Source organism: Tachypleus tridentatus, chromosome 3, assembly GCF_004210375.1.
Source record: "Tachypleus tridentatus isolate NWPU-2018 chromosome 3, ASM421037v1, whole genome shotgun sequence".
Taxonomy (NCBI): domain Eukaryota; kingdom Metazoa; phylum Arthropoda; class Merostomata; order Xiphosura; family Limulidae; genus Tachypleus; species Tachypleus tridentatus.
In genome coordinates, this window is record NC_134827.1 from 118,312,495 (window position 1) to 118,328,578 (window position 16,084).

At 34.0% G+C, this 16,084-nt stretch overlaps 1 protein-coding gene across 2 annotated transcripts in view; it reads right to left on the reverse strand.

The window, feature by feature from the left end:
• LOC143247856 (uncharacterized) overlaps positions 1 to 16,084 on the reverse strand; it is a 393,539-nt gene that overhangs the window by 291,508 nt on the left and 85,947 nt on the right. The window lies entirely within an intron of this gene.

The following is a 16,084-nucleotide window of genomic DNA, read 5'->3' on the forward strand; positions in this document are numbered from 1 at the left end:
GATAGCATGGCGTGTGTGTTCTCACGTGCACGAGGAAGTTATAGGTTTTTCCTATTAACCAGTTTACTTCGTAACTTCTGACGTCACCCAAACACTTCACGATGTGTTACTTCACGAAACCGACTTTCCTCTGGACAAAATCGTTGATTTTTGTTATCAAAAGTTAATGGAAAATCCGTGTTCACGAAGCGGATTTACTTCGATGTGCTCTCTGGGGGAGGTTTAAAATGCGGAGCCAACGTTTTGCTCGGTTCCAACAAGGGGGCATATTTCAAATAACAAGTGTCGCGTTTGGTGAGTTAGAATAATAACGTGTGAAACCTGACATACTATTTTTTACAGCATTGTGTTCTGTTTACATTAAACCTCCCTTGTTTAATTAGTTTAGTTTTGTTTTGTTTTTAATTTCGCACAAAGCTATTCGAGAGCTATCCGTGCTAGCCGTTCCTAATTTAGCAGTGTAAGACTAGAGGGAAGGCAGCTAGTCATCACCACCCACCGCCAACTTTTGGGCTACTCTTTTAATAACGAATAGTGGGATTGACCGTCACATTATAATGCCCCCACGGCTGGGAGGGCGAGCATGGTTAGCGCGACGGAGATGCGAACCCGCGACCCTCAGATTACAAGTCGCACCGTTTAATTAGCACTCGTTTACTGAGAACGTAACAAACCGTAATAATTGTTTCATTGCATCAGTAGCTAAGCCTATTACAGTCACGAAAACTGAGATTTCTTTTAAAATATAAGCTTCAAAATTACCAAACGTGCGTGTAATTAGAGTTATTTTATGTAAAGAAACATCATCGTAAGTAACTATTAAGTAATATTTTACTCAGAAGCTAAACAACTAAAAATCTGTTACGAGAGATTGTTGTTACTAGGTGTTACAAAAACAAATTAAATATGAAATAGACTACTTGAAGTTTGAGACGTGTTTAAAACAAATAATAAAACTTAAAGATGTTTACCGAATAAAACATTCAAACTGTTATAAGCGTTTATAAAGAAATGAATTGAAAACAGTTTAATATTCTTATCAGATAATTTATCTGACACCATGTAATAGTGAATACCCCATTTTGTTTTAAAACAAAGGTTTATTGTGCTTTTGAGTCCCCATTTTTAAATAACCGCTGTTTTACTATTAGACAATCTTTTATTTTTAACCCCAGTAAGTGAAATGTAATTCAGTAAACACCCCTGGTGGGCCACTGTCTTTATTTATACTTATCTGTCAACCAATATTTTACCTTCCTCATTATTATCTAGAAATACTGTTCATAAGTTTCCACTATAATCTACACATTCTAGAAACGTAATTGTGTCTTCTGATGTTAAATACCATATTTTGTGTAGGAAAACGGCTACAGTATTTAATAAACGTGTTTCTATAGTGTAGTATCAAGATATTCTGACCTAACTGACACTGGTGTTGATAAACGTGTTTGCACAGAGGAGTCGTGACCTTTAGACCCAAATAACACTGGTGTTAATAAACGTGTTTACACTGAGGAGTCGTGACCTTCTCACCTAAATAACACTGGTGTTAATAAACGTGTTTACACAGAGGAGTCGTGACCTTCTCATCTAAATAACACTGGTTTTAATAAACGTGTTTACACAGAGGAGTCGTGACCTTCTCATCTAAATAACACTGGTTTTAATAAACGTGTTTACACAGAGGAGTCGTGACCTTCTGACCTAAATAACACTGGTGTTAATAAACGTGTTTACACAGAGGAGTCGTGACCTTCTGACCTAAATAACACTGGTGTTAATAAACGTGTTTACACAGAGGAGTCGTGACCTTCTGACCTAAATAACACTGGTGTTAATAAACGTGTTTACACAGAGGAGTCGTGACCTTCTGACCTAAATAACACTGGTGTTAATAAACGTGTTTGCACTGAGGAGTCGTGAACTTCTAACCTAAGTAACACTGGTATTAATAAACGTGTTTGCACTGAGGAGTCGTGACCTTCTGACCTAAATAACACTGGTGTTAATAAACGTGTTTGCACTGAGGAGTCGTGACCTTTAGACCTAAATAACACTGGTTTTAATAAACGTGTTTACACTGAGGAGTCGTGACCTTCTCATCTAAATAACACTGGTTTTAATAAACGTGTTTGCACAGAGGAGTCGTGACCTTCTGACCTAAATAACACTGGTGTTAATAAACGTGTTTGCACTGAGGAGTCGTGATCTTCTGACCTAAATAACACTGGTGTTAATAAACGTGTTTGCATTGAGGAGTCGTGACCTTCTGACCTAAATAACACTGGTGTTAATAAACGTGTTTACACAAAGGAGTAGTGACCTTCTGACCTAACACTAGAGTTTATCTTCATGTGTTATGACCTACTGTATGAATAACTGTTATATATTAAGTTGTTTATAGTCTAATGTCTTATTATTTAGACTGATTATTTGTTTATGTTCTAACGTCTTATTATTTAGACTGATTATTTGTTTATGTTCTATGCAACGGTTCTGTTATATCTGAGTGGCAAAATAATGACAATGTTTATCTCTATACAACTGTTTTGTGATACTGGTCAGACAATTAGAGTTATTTTTAGTCTTTCTGAAGGCTATGTAATATAACAGTACTGCTTAACACATCTTAACGTATGTAATATAACAGTACTGCTTAACACATCTTAACGTATGTAATATAACAGTACTGCTTAACACATCTTAACGTATGTAATATAAGAGTACTGCTTAACACATCTTAACGTATGTAATATAACAGTACTGCTTAACACATCTTAACGTATGTAATATAACAGTACTGCTTAACACATCTTAACGTATGTAATATAAAACTACTGCTTAACACATCTTAACGTATGTAATAAAACAGTACTGTTTAACACATCTTAACGTATGTTATATAACAGTACTTTTAACACATCTTAACGTATGTAATAAAACAGTACTGTTTACACATCTTAACGTATGTAATATAACACTGCTGCTTAACACATCTTAACGTATGTTATATAACAGTACTGTTTAACACATCTTAACGTATGTTATATAACAGTACTGTTTAACACATCTTAACGTATGTTATATAACAGTAAGAAATTTTCATATTGTAATTTCAACGCAGTAGCTGGTAAATTGTTTATGTTAGCAATTACCACATTGGTCTAAAGATCCAGTGTCTTGTACCAGATAACTTATCATGTATTACTGTAAAGAACCAGTGTCTTGTACCAGATAACTTATCATGTAGTACTGTAAAGATCCAGTGTCTTGTACCAGATAACTTATCATGTATTACTGTAAAGATCCAGTGTCTTGTACCAGATAACTTATCACGTATTACTGTAAAGAACCAGTGTCTTGTACCAGATAACTTATCATGTATTACTGTAAAGAACCAGTGTCTTGTACCAGATAACTTATCATGTATTACTGTAAAGATCCAGTGTCTTGTACCAGATAACTTATCATGTAGTACTGTAAAGAACCAGTGTCTTGTACCAGATAACTTATCATGTAGTACTGTAAAGATCCAGTGTCTTGTACCAGATAACTTATCATGTATTACTGTAAAGATCCAGTGTCTTGTACCAGATAACTTATCATGTATTACTGTAAAGATCCAGTGTCTTGTACCAGATAACTTATCATGTATTACTGTAAAGATCCAGTGTCTTGTACCAGATAACTTATCATGTATTACTGTAAAGAACCAGTGTCTTGTACCAGATAACTTATCATGTATTACTGTAAAGATCCAGTGTCTTGTACCAGATAACTTATCATGTATTACTGTAAAGAACCAGTGTCTTGTACCAGATAACTTATCATGTATTACTGTAAAGATCCAGTGTCTTGTACCAGATAACTTATCATGTATTACTGTAAAGAACCAGTGTCTTGTACCAGATAACTTATCATGTATTACTGTAAAGAACCAGTGTCTTGTACCAGATAACTTATCATGTATTACTGTAAAGAACCAGTGTCTTGTACCAGATAACTTATCATGTATTACTGTAAAGAACCAGTGTCTTGTACCAGATAACTTATCATGTATTACTGTAAAGAACCAGTGTCTTGTACCAGATAACTTATCATGTATTACTGTAAAGATCCAGTGTCTTGTACCAGATAACTTATCATGTATTACTGTAAAGATCCAGTGTCTTGTACCAGATAACTTATCATGTATTACTCTAAAGAACCAGTGTCTTGTACCAGATAACTTATCATGTATTACTCTAAAGATCCAGTGACTTGTACCAGATAACTTATCTTATCATGTACCAGATACTCAGTAGAACCAGTGTCTTGTACCAGATAACTTATCATGTATTACTTTAAAGAACCAGTGTCTTGTACCAGATAACTTATCATGTATTACTGTAAAGAACCAGTGTCTTGTACCAGATAACTTATCATGTATTACTGTAAAGAACCAGTGTCTTGTACCAGATAACTTATCATGTAGTACTGTAAAGAACCAGTGTCTTGTACTAGATAACTTATCATGTATTACTCTAAAGAACCAGTGTCTTGTACTAGATAACTTATCATGTATTACTCTAAAGAACCAGTGTCTTGTACCAGATAACTTATCATGTAGTACTGTAAAGAACCAGTGTCTTGTACCAGATAACTTATCATGTATTACTCTAAAGAACCAGTGTCTTGTACTAGATAACTTATCATGTATTACTCTAAAGAACCAGTGTCTTGTACCAGATAACTTATCATGTAGTACTGTAAAGAACCAGTGTCTTGTACCAGATAACTTATCATGTATTACTCTAAAGAACCAGTGTCTTGTACCAGATAACTTATCATGTAGTACTGTAAAGAACCAGTGTCTTGTACCAGATAACTTATCATGTACTCTAAAGAACCAGTGTCTTGTACCAGATAACTTATCATGTATTACTGTAAAGAACCAGTGTCTTGTACCAGATAACTTATCATGTATTACTCTAAAGAACCAGTGTCTTGTACCAGATAACTTATCATGTAGTACTGTAAAGAACCAGTGTCTTGTACCAGATAACTTATCATGTATTACTGTAAAGAACCAGTGTCTTGTACCAGATAACTTATCATGTAGTGTCTTGTACTGTAAAGATCCAGTGTCTTGTACCAGATAACTTATCATGTATTACTGTAAAGATCCAGTGTCTTGTACCAGATAACTTATCATGTATTACTGTAAAGATCCAGTGTCTTGTACCAGATAACTTATCATGTATTACTGTAAAGAACCAGTGTCTTGTACCAGATAACTTATCATGTATTACTGTAAAGATCCAGTGTCTTGTACCAGATAACTTATCATGTATTACTGTAAAGATCCAGTGTCTTGTACCAGATAACTTATCATGTATTACTGTAAAAGATCCAGTGTCTTGTACCAGATAACTTTTAATGTATTACTGTAAAGATCCAGTGTCTTGTACCAGATAACTTATCATGTATTACTGTAAAGAACCAGTGTCTTGTACCAGATAACTTATCATGTATTACTGTAAAGAACCAGTGTCTTGTACCAGATAACTTATCATGTAGTACTGTAAAGATCCAGTGTCTTGTACCAGATAACTTATCATGTATTACTAAAGATCCAGTGTCTTGTACCAGATAACTTATCATGTATTACTGTAAAGATCCAGTGTCTTGTACCAGATAACTTATCATGTATTACTGTAAAGATCCAGTGTCTTGTACCAGATAACTTATCATGTATTACTGTAAAGATCCAGTGTCTTGTACCAGATAACTTATCATGTATTACTGTAAAGAACCAGTGTCTTGTACCAGATAACTTATCATGTATTACTGTAAAGATCCAGTGTCTTGTACCAGATAACTTATCATGTATTACTGTAAAGATCCAGTGTCTTGTACCAGATAACTTATCATGTATTACTGTAAAGATCCAGTGTCTTGTACCAGATAACTTATCATGTATTACTGTAAAGATCCAGTGTCTTGTACCAGATAACTTATCATGTATTACTGTAAAGATCCAGTGTCTTGTACCAGATAACTTATCATGTATTACTGTAAAGAACCAGTGTCTTGTACCAGATAACTTATCATGTATTACTGTAAAGAACCAGTGTCTTGTACCAGATAACTTATCATGTATTACTGTAAAGATCCAGTGTCTTGTACCAGATAACTTATCATGTATTACTGTAAAGATCCAGTGTCTTGTACCAGATAACTTATCATGTATTACTGTAAAGATCCAGTGATAACTTATCATGTATTTGTAAAGAACCACCAGATAACTTATCATGTAGTACTGTAAAGAACCAGTGTCTTGTACCAGATAACTTATCATGTATTACTGTAAAGATCCAGTGTCTTGTACCAGATAACTTATCATGTATTACTGTAAAGATCCAGTGTCTTGTACCAGATAACTTATCATGTATTACTGTAAAGATCCAGTGTCTTGTACCAGATAACTTATCATGTATTACTGTAAAGATCCAGTGTCTTGTACCAGATAACTTATCATGTATTACTGTAAAGATCCAGTGTCTTGTACCAGATAACTTATCATACCAGATACTTACTGTAAAGATCCAGTGTCTTGTACCAGATAACTTATCATGTATTACTGTAAAGAACCAGTGTCTTGTACCAGATAACTTATCATGTATTACTGTAAAGATCCAGTGTCTTGTACCAGATAACTTATCATGTATTACTGTAAAGATCCAGTGTCTTGTACCAGATAACTTATCATGTATTACTGTAAAGAACCAGTGTCTTGTACCAGATAACTTATCATGTATTACTGTAAAGATCCAGTGTCTTGTACCAGATAACTTATCATGTATTACTGTAAAGATCCAGTGTCTTGTACCAGATAACTTATCATGTATTACTGTAAAGATCCAGTGTCTTGTACCAGATAACTTATCATGTATTACTGTAAAGATCCAGTGTCTTGTACCAGATAACTTATCATGTATTACTGTAAAGAACCAGTGTCTTGTACCAGATAACTTATCATGTATTACTGTAAAGATCCAGTGTCTTGTACCAGATAACTTATCATGTATTACTGTAAAGATCCAGTGTCTTGTACCAGATAACTTATCATGTATTACTGTAAAGAACCAGTGTCTTGTACCAGATAACTTATCATGTATTACTGTAAAGATCCAGTGTCTTGTACCAGTATTACTGTAAAGATCCAGTGTCTTGTACCAGATAACTTATCATGTACTACTGTAAAGATCCACTTGTACCAGATAACTTATCATGTATTACTGTAAAGATCCAGTGTCTTGTACCAGATAACTTATCATGTATTACTGTAAAGATCCAGTGTCTTGTACCAGATAACTTATCATGTATTACTGTAAAGAACCAGTGTCTTGTACCAGATAACTTATCATGTATTACTGTAAAGAACCAGTGTCTTGTACCAGATAACTTATCATGTATTACTGTAAAGAACCAGTGTCTTGTACCAGATAACTTATCATGTATTACTGTAAAGATCCAGTGTCTTGTACCAGATAACTTATCATGTATTACTGTAAAGATCCAGTGTCTTGTACCAGATAACTTATCATGTATTACTGTAAAGATCCAGTGTCTTGTACCAGATAACTTATCATGTATTACTGTAAAGAACCAGTGTCTTGTACCAGATAACTTATCATGTATTACTGTAAAGAACCAGTGTCTTGTACCAGATAACTTATCATGTATTACTGTAAAGAACCAGTGTCTTGTACCAGATAACTTATCATGTATTACTGTAAAGATCCAGTGTCTTGTACCAGATAACTTATCATGTATTACTGTAAAGATCCAGTGTCTTGTACCAGATAACTTATCATGTATCTTGTACCAGATAACTTATCATGTATTACTGTAAAGATCCAGTGTCTTGTACCAGATAACTTATCATGTATTACTGTAAAGATCCAGTGTCTTGTACCAGATAACTTATCATGTAGTACTGTAAAGAACCAGTGTCTTGTACCAGATAACTTATCATGTAGTACTGTAAAGATCCAGTGTCTTGTACCAGATAACTTATCATGTAGTACTGTAAAGAACCAGTGTCTTGTACCAGATAACTTATCATGTATTACTGTAAAGATCCAGTGTCTTGTACCAGATAACTTATCATGTATTACTGTAAAGATCCAGTGTCTTGTACCAGATAACTTATCATGTATTACTGTAAAGATCCAGTGTCTTGTACCAGATAACTTATCATGTATTACTGTAAAGATCCAGTGTCTTGTACCAGATAACTTATCATGTATTACTGTAAAGATCCAGTGTCTTGTACCAGATAACTTATCATGTATTACTGTAAAGATCCAGTGTCTTGTACCAGATAACTTATCATGTATTACTGTAAAGATCCAGTGTCTTGTACCAGATAACTTATCATGTATTACTGTAAAGATCCAGTGTCTTGTACCAGATAACTTATCATGTATTACTGTAAAGATCCAGTGTCTTGTACCAGATAACTTATCATGTATTACTGTAAAGATCCAGTGTCTTGTACCAGATAACTTATCATGTATTACTGTACCAAGATCCAGTGTCTTGTACCAGATAACTTATCATGTATTACTGTAAAGATCCAGTGTCTTGTACCAGATAACTTATCATGTATTACTGTAAAGATCCAGTGTCTTGTACCAGATAACTTATCATGTATTACTGTAAAGATCCAGTGTCTTGTACCAGATAACTTATCATGTATTACTGTAAAGATCCAGTGTCTTGTACCAGATAACTTATCATGTATTACTGTAAAGAACCAGTGTCTTGTACCAGATAACTTATCATGTATTACTGTAAAGATCCAGTGTCTTGTACCAGATAACTTATCATGTATTACTGTAAAGATCCAGTGTCTTGTACCAGATAACTTATCATGTATTACTGTAAAGATCCAGTGTCTTGTACCAGATAACTTATCATGTATTACTGTAAAGAACCAGTGTCTTGTACCAGATAACTTATCATGTAGTACTGTAAAGAACCAGTGTCTTGTACCAGATAACTTATCATGTAGTACTGTAAAGAACCAGTGTCTTGTACCAGATAACTTATCATGTAGTACTGTAAAGAACCAGTGTCTTGTACCAGATAACTTATCATGTATTACTGTAAAGATCCAGTGTCTTGTACCAGATAACTTATCATGTATTACTGTAAAGATCCAGTGTCTTGTACCAGATAACTTATCATGTATTACTGTAAAGATCCAGTGTCTTGTACCAGATAACTTATCATGTATTACTGTAAAGAACCAGTGTCTTGTACCAGATAACTTATCATGTATTACTGTAAAGATCCAGTGTCTTGTACCAGATAACTTATCATGTAGTACTGTAAAGATCCAGTGTCTTGTACCAGATAACTTATCATGTATTACTGTAAAGAACCAGTGTCTTGTACCAGATAACTTATCATGTATTACTGTAAAGATCCAGTGTCTTGTACCAGATAACTTATCATGTAGTACTGTAAAGATCCAGTGTCTTGTACCAGATAACTTATCATGTATTACTGTAAAGATCCAGTGTCTTGTACCAGATAACTTATCATGTATTACTGTAAAGATCCAGTGTCTTGTACCAGATAACTTATCATGTATTACTGTAAAGATCCAGTGTCTTGTACCAGATAACTTATCATGTATTACTGTAAAGAACCAGTGTCTTGTACCAGATAACTTATCATGTATTACTGTAAAGATCCAGTGTCTTGTACCAGATAACTTATCATGTATTACTGTAAAGATCCAGTGTCTTGTACCAGATAACTTATCATGTATTACTGTAAAGATCCAGTGTCTTGTACCAGATAACTTATCATGTATTACTGTAAAGATCCAGTGTCTTGTACCAGATAACTTATCATGTATTACTGTAAAGAACCAGTGTCTTGTACCAGATAACTTATCATGTATTACTGTAAAGATCCAGTGTCTTGTACCAGATAACTTATCATGTATTACTGTAAAGAACCAGTGTCTTGTACCAGATAACTTATCATGTATTACTGTAAAGATCCAGTGTCTTGTACCAGATAACTTATCATGTATTACTGTAAAGATCCAGTGTCTTGTACCAGATAACTTATCATGTATTACTGTAAAGATCCAGTGTCTTGTACCAGATAACTTATCATGTATTACTGTAAAGAACCAGTGTCTTGTACCAGATAACTTATCATGTATTACTGTAAAGATCCAGTGTCTTGTACCAGATAACTTATCATGTATTACTGTAAAGATCCAGTGTCTTGTACCAGATAACTTATCATGTATTACTGTAAAGAACCAGTGTCTTGTACCAGATAACTTATCATGTATTACTGTAAAGATCCAGTGTCTTGTACCAGATAACTTATCATGTATTACTGTAAAGAACCAGTGTCTTGTACCAGATAACTTATCATGTATTACTGTAAAGAACCAGTGTCTTGTACCAGATAACTTATCATGTATTACTGTAAAGAACCAGTGTCTTGTACCAGATAACTTATCATGTATTACTGTAAAGATCCAGTGTCTTGTACCAGATAACTTATCATGTATTACTGTAAAGATCCAGTGTCTTGTACCAGATAACTTATCATGTACTTAGTGTCTACCAGATAACTTATCAAGACTGTCCAGTGTCTTGTACCAGATAACTTATCATGTATTACTGTAAAGAACCAGTGTCTTGTACCAGATAACTTATCATGTATTACTGTAAAGAACCAGTGTCTTGTACCAGATAACTTATCATGTATTACTGTAAAGATCCAGTGTCTTGTACCAGATAACTTATCATGTATTACTGTAAAGAACCAGTGTCTTGTACCAGATAACTTATCATGTATTACTGTAAAGATCCAGTGTCTTGTACCAGATAACTTATCATGTATTACTGTAAAGATCCAGTGTCTTGTACCAGATAACTTATCATGTATTACTGTAAAGATCCAGTGTCTTGTACCAGATAACTTATCATGTATTACTGTAAAGATCCAGTGTCTTGTACCAGATAACTTATCATGTATTACTGTAAAGATCCAGTGTCTTGTACCAGATAACTTATCATGTATTACTGTAAAGATCCAGTGTCTTGTACCAGATAACTTATCATGTATTACTGTAAAGATCCAGTGTCTTGTACCAGATAACTTATCATGTATTACTGTAAAGATCCAGTGTCTTGTACCAGATAACTTATCATGTATTACTGTAAAGATCCAGTGTCTTGTACCAGATAACTTATCATGTATTACTGTAAAGATCCAGTGTCTTGTACCAGATAACTTATCATGTATTACTGTAAAGATCCAGTGTCTTGTACCAGATAACTTATCATGTATTACTGTAAAGATCCAGTGTCTTGTACCAGATAACTTATCATGTATTACTGTAAAGATCCAGTGTCTTGTACCAGATAACTTATCATGTAGTACTGTAAAGATCCAGTGTCTTGTACCAGATAACTTATCATGTATTACTGTAAAGAACCAGTGTCTTGTACCAGATAACTTATCATGTATTACTGTAAAGATCCAGTGTCTTGTACCAGATAACTTATCATGTATTACTGTAAAGAACCAGTGTCTTGTACCAGATAACTTATCATGTATTACTGTAAAGATCCAGTGTCTTGTACCAGATAACTTATCATGTATTACTGTAAAGATCCAGTGTCTTGTACCAGATAACTTATCATGTATTACTGTAAAGATCCAGTGTCTTGTACCAGATAACTTATCATGTATTACTGTAAAGAACCAGTGTCTTGTACCAGATAACTTATCATGTATTACTGTAAAGAACCAGTGTCTTGTACCAGATAACTTATCATGTATTACTGTAAAGATCCAGTGTCTTGTACCAGATAACTTATCATGTACTGTAAAGAACCAGTGTCTTGTACCAGTAAATGTATTACTGTAAAGATCCAGTGTCTTGTACCAGATAACTTATCATGTATGTTACTGTAAAGATCCAGTGTCTTGTACCAGATAACTTATCATGTATTACTGTAAAGATCCAGTGTCTTGTACCAGATAACTTATCATGTATTACTGTAAAGATCCAGTGTCTTGTACCAGATAACTTATCATGTATTACTGTAAAGAACCAGTGTCTTGTACCAGATAACTTATCATGTATTACTGTAAAGAACCAGTGTCTTGTACCAGATAACTTATCATGTATTACTGTAAAGATCCAGTGTCTTGTACCAGATAACTTATCATGTATTACTGTAAAGATCCAGTGTCTTGTACCAGATAACTTATCATGTATTACTGTAAAGATCCAGTGTCTTGTACCAGATAACTTATCATGTATTACTGTAAAGAACCAGTGTCTTGTACCAGATAACTTATCATGTATTACTGTAAAGATCCAGTGTCTTGTACCAGATAACTTATCATGTATTACTGTAAAGATCCAGTGTCTTGTACCAGATAACTTATCATGTATTACTGTAAAGATCCAGTGTCTTGTACCAGTATTACTGTAAAGATCCAGTGTCTTGTACCAGATAACTTATCATGTATTACTGTAAAGATCCAGTGTCTTGTACCAGATAACTTATCATGTATTACTGTAAAGATCCAGTGTCTTGTACCAGATAACTTATCATGTATTACTGTAAAGATCCAGTGTCTTGTACCAGATAACTTATCATGTAGTACTGTAAAGAACCAGTGTCTTGTACCAGATAACTTATCATGTATTACTGTAAAGAACCAGTGTCTTGTACCAGATAACTTATCATGTATTACTGTAAAGATCCAGTGTCTTGTACCAGATAACTTATCATGTATTACTGTAAAGATCCAGTGTCTTGTACCAGATAACTTATCATGTGTTACTGTAAAGATCCAGTGTCTTGTACCAGATAACTTATCATGTACTACTGTAAAGAACCAGTGTCTTGTACCAGATATCTTATCATGTATTACTGTAAAGATCCAGTGTCTTGTACCAGATAACTTATCATGTATTACTGTAAAGATCCAGTGTCTTGTACCAGATAACTTATCATGTATTACTGTAAAGATCCAGTGTCTTGTACCAGATAACTTATCATGTAGTACTGTAAAGAACCAGTGTCTTGTACCAGATAACTTATCATGTATTACTGTAAAGATCCAGTGTCTTGTACCAGATAACTTATCATGTATTACTGTAAAGAACCAGTGTCTTGTACCAGATAACTTATCATGTAGTACTGTAAAGATCCAGTGTCTTGTACCAGATAACGTATCATGTATTACTGTAAAGATCCAGTGTCTTGTACCAGATAACTTATCATGTATTACTGTAAAGATCCAGTGTCTTGTACCAGATAACTTATCATGTATTACTGTAAAGATCCAGTGTCTTGTACCAGATAACTTATCATGTAGTACTGTAAAGAACCAGTGTCTTGTACCAGATAACTTATCATGTATTACTGTAAAGATCCAGTGTCTTGTACCAGATAACTTATCATGTATTACTGTAAAGATCCAGTGTCTTCTACCAGATAACTTATCATGTATTACTGTAAAGAACCAGTGTCTTGTACCAGATAACTTATTATATATTACTGTAAAGATCCAGTGTCTTGTACCAGATAACTTATCATGTAGTACTGTAAAGAGTGTCTGTAAAGAACCAGTGTCTTGTACCAGATAACTTATCATGTAGTACTGTAAAGATCCAGTGTCTTGTACCAGATAACTTATCATGTATTACTGTAAAGATCCAGTGTCTTGTACCAGATAACTTATCATGTATTACTGTAAAGATCCAGTGTCTTGTACCAGATAACTTATCATGTATTACTGTAAAGATCCAGTGTCTTGTACCAGATAACTTATCATGTATTACTGTAAAGATCCAGTGTCTTGTACCAGATAACTTATCATGTATTACTGTAAAGATCCAGTGTCTTGTACCAGATAACTTATCATGTATTACTGTAAAGAACCAGTGTCTTGTACCAGATAACTTATCATGTATTACTCTAAAGATCCAGTGTCTTGTACCAGATAACTTATCATGTATTACTGTAAAGAACCAGTGTCTTGTACCAGATAACTTATCATGTAGTACTGTAAAGAACCAGTGTCTTGTACCAGATAACTTATCATGTAGTACTGTAAAGATCCAGTGTCTTGTACCAGATAACTTATCATGTATTACTGTAAAGATCCAGTGTCTTGTACCAGATAACTTATCATGTATTACTGTAAAGATCCAGTGTCTTGTACCAGATAACTTATCATGTATTACTGTAAAGATCCAGTGACTTGTACCAGATAACTTATCATGTAGTACTGTAAAGAACCAGTGTCTTGTACCAGATAACTTATCATGTAGTACTGTAAAGAACCAGTGTCTTGTACCAGATAACTTATCATGTATTACTGTAAAGATCCAGTGTCTTGTACCAGATAACTTATCATGTATTACTGTAAAGATCCAGTGTCTTGTACCAGATAACTTATCATGTATTACTATAAAGATCCAGTGTCTTGTACCAGATAACTTATCATGTATTACTGTAAAGATCCAGTGTCTTGTACCAGATAACTTATCATAATGCTAATGTAAAGATCCAGTGTCTTGTACCAGATAACTTATCATGTACTAATGTAAAGAACCAGTGTCTTGTACCAGATAACTTATCATGTAGTACTGTAAAGAACCAGTGTCTTGTACCAGATAACTTATCATGTATGTACTGTAAAGAACCAGTGTCTTGTACCAGATAACTTATCATGTAGTACTGTAAAGATCCAGTGTCTTGTACCAGATAACTTATCATGTAGTACTGTAAAGAACCAGTGTCTTGTACCAGATAACTTATCATGTAGTACTGTAAAGATCCAGTGTCTTGTACCAGATAACTTATCATGTATTACTGTAAAGATCCAGTGTCTTGTACCAGATAACTTATCATGTATTACTGTAAAGAACCAGTGTCTTGTACCAGATAACTTATCATGTAGTACTGTAAAGATCCAGTGTCTTGTACCAGATAACTTATCATGTAGTACTGTAAAGATCCAGTGTCTTGTACCAGATAACTTATCATGTAGTACTGTAAAGAACCAGTGTCTTGTACCAGATAACTTATCATGTAACACTATAAAGATCCAGTGTCTTGTACCAGATAACTTATCATGTATTACTGTAAAGAACCAGTGTCTTGTACCAGATAACTTATCATGTATTACTGTAAAGATCCAGTCGTCTTGTACCAGATAACTTATCATGTATTACTGTAAAGATCCAGTGTCTTGTACCAGATAACTTATCATGTATTACTGTAAAGATCCAGTGTCTTGTACCAGATAACTTATCATGTATTACTGTAAAGATCCAGTGTCTTGTACCAGATAACTTATCATGTACTAATGTAAAGATCCAGTGTCTTGTACCAGATAACTTATCATGTAGTACTGTAAAGAACCAGTGTCTTGTACCAGATAACTTATCATGTAACACTATAAAGATCCAGTGTCTTGTACCAGATACCTTATCATGTATTACTGTAAAGAACCAGTGTCTTGTACCAGATAACTTATCATGTATTACTGTAAAGATCCAGTCGTCTTGTACCAGATAACTTATCATGTATTACTGTAAAGATCCAGTGTCTTGTACCAGATAACTTATCATGTATTACTGTAAAGAACCAGTGTCTTGTACCAGATGACTTATCATGTATTAATGTAAAGATCCAGTGTCTTGTACCAGATAACTTATCATGTACTACTGTAAAGAACCAGTGTCTTGTACCAGATAACTTATCATGTAGTACTGTAAAGAACCAGTGTCTTGTACCAGATAACTTATCATGTACTACTGTAAAGAACCAGTGTCTTGTACCAGATAACTTATCATGTAGTACTGTAAAGAACCAGTGTCTTGTACCAGATAACTTATCATGTAGTACTGTAAAGAACCAGTGTCTTGTACCAGATAACTTATCATGTACTACTGTAAAGAACCAGTGTCTTGTACCAGATAACTTATCATGTAGTACTGTAAAGAACCAGTGTCTTGTACCAGATA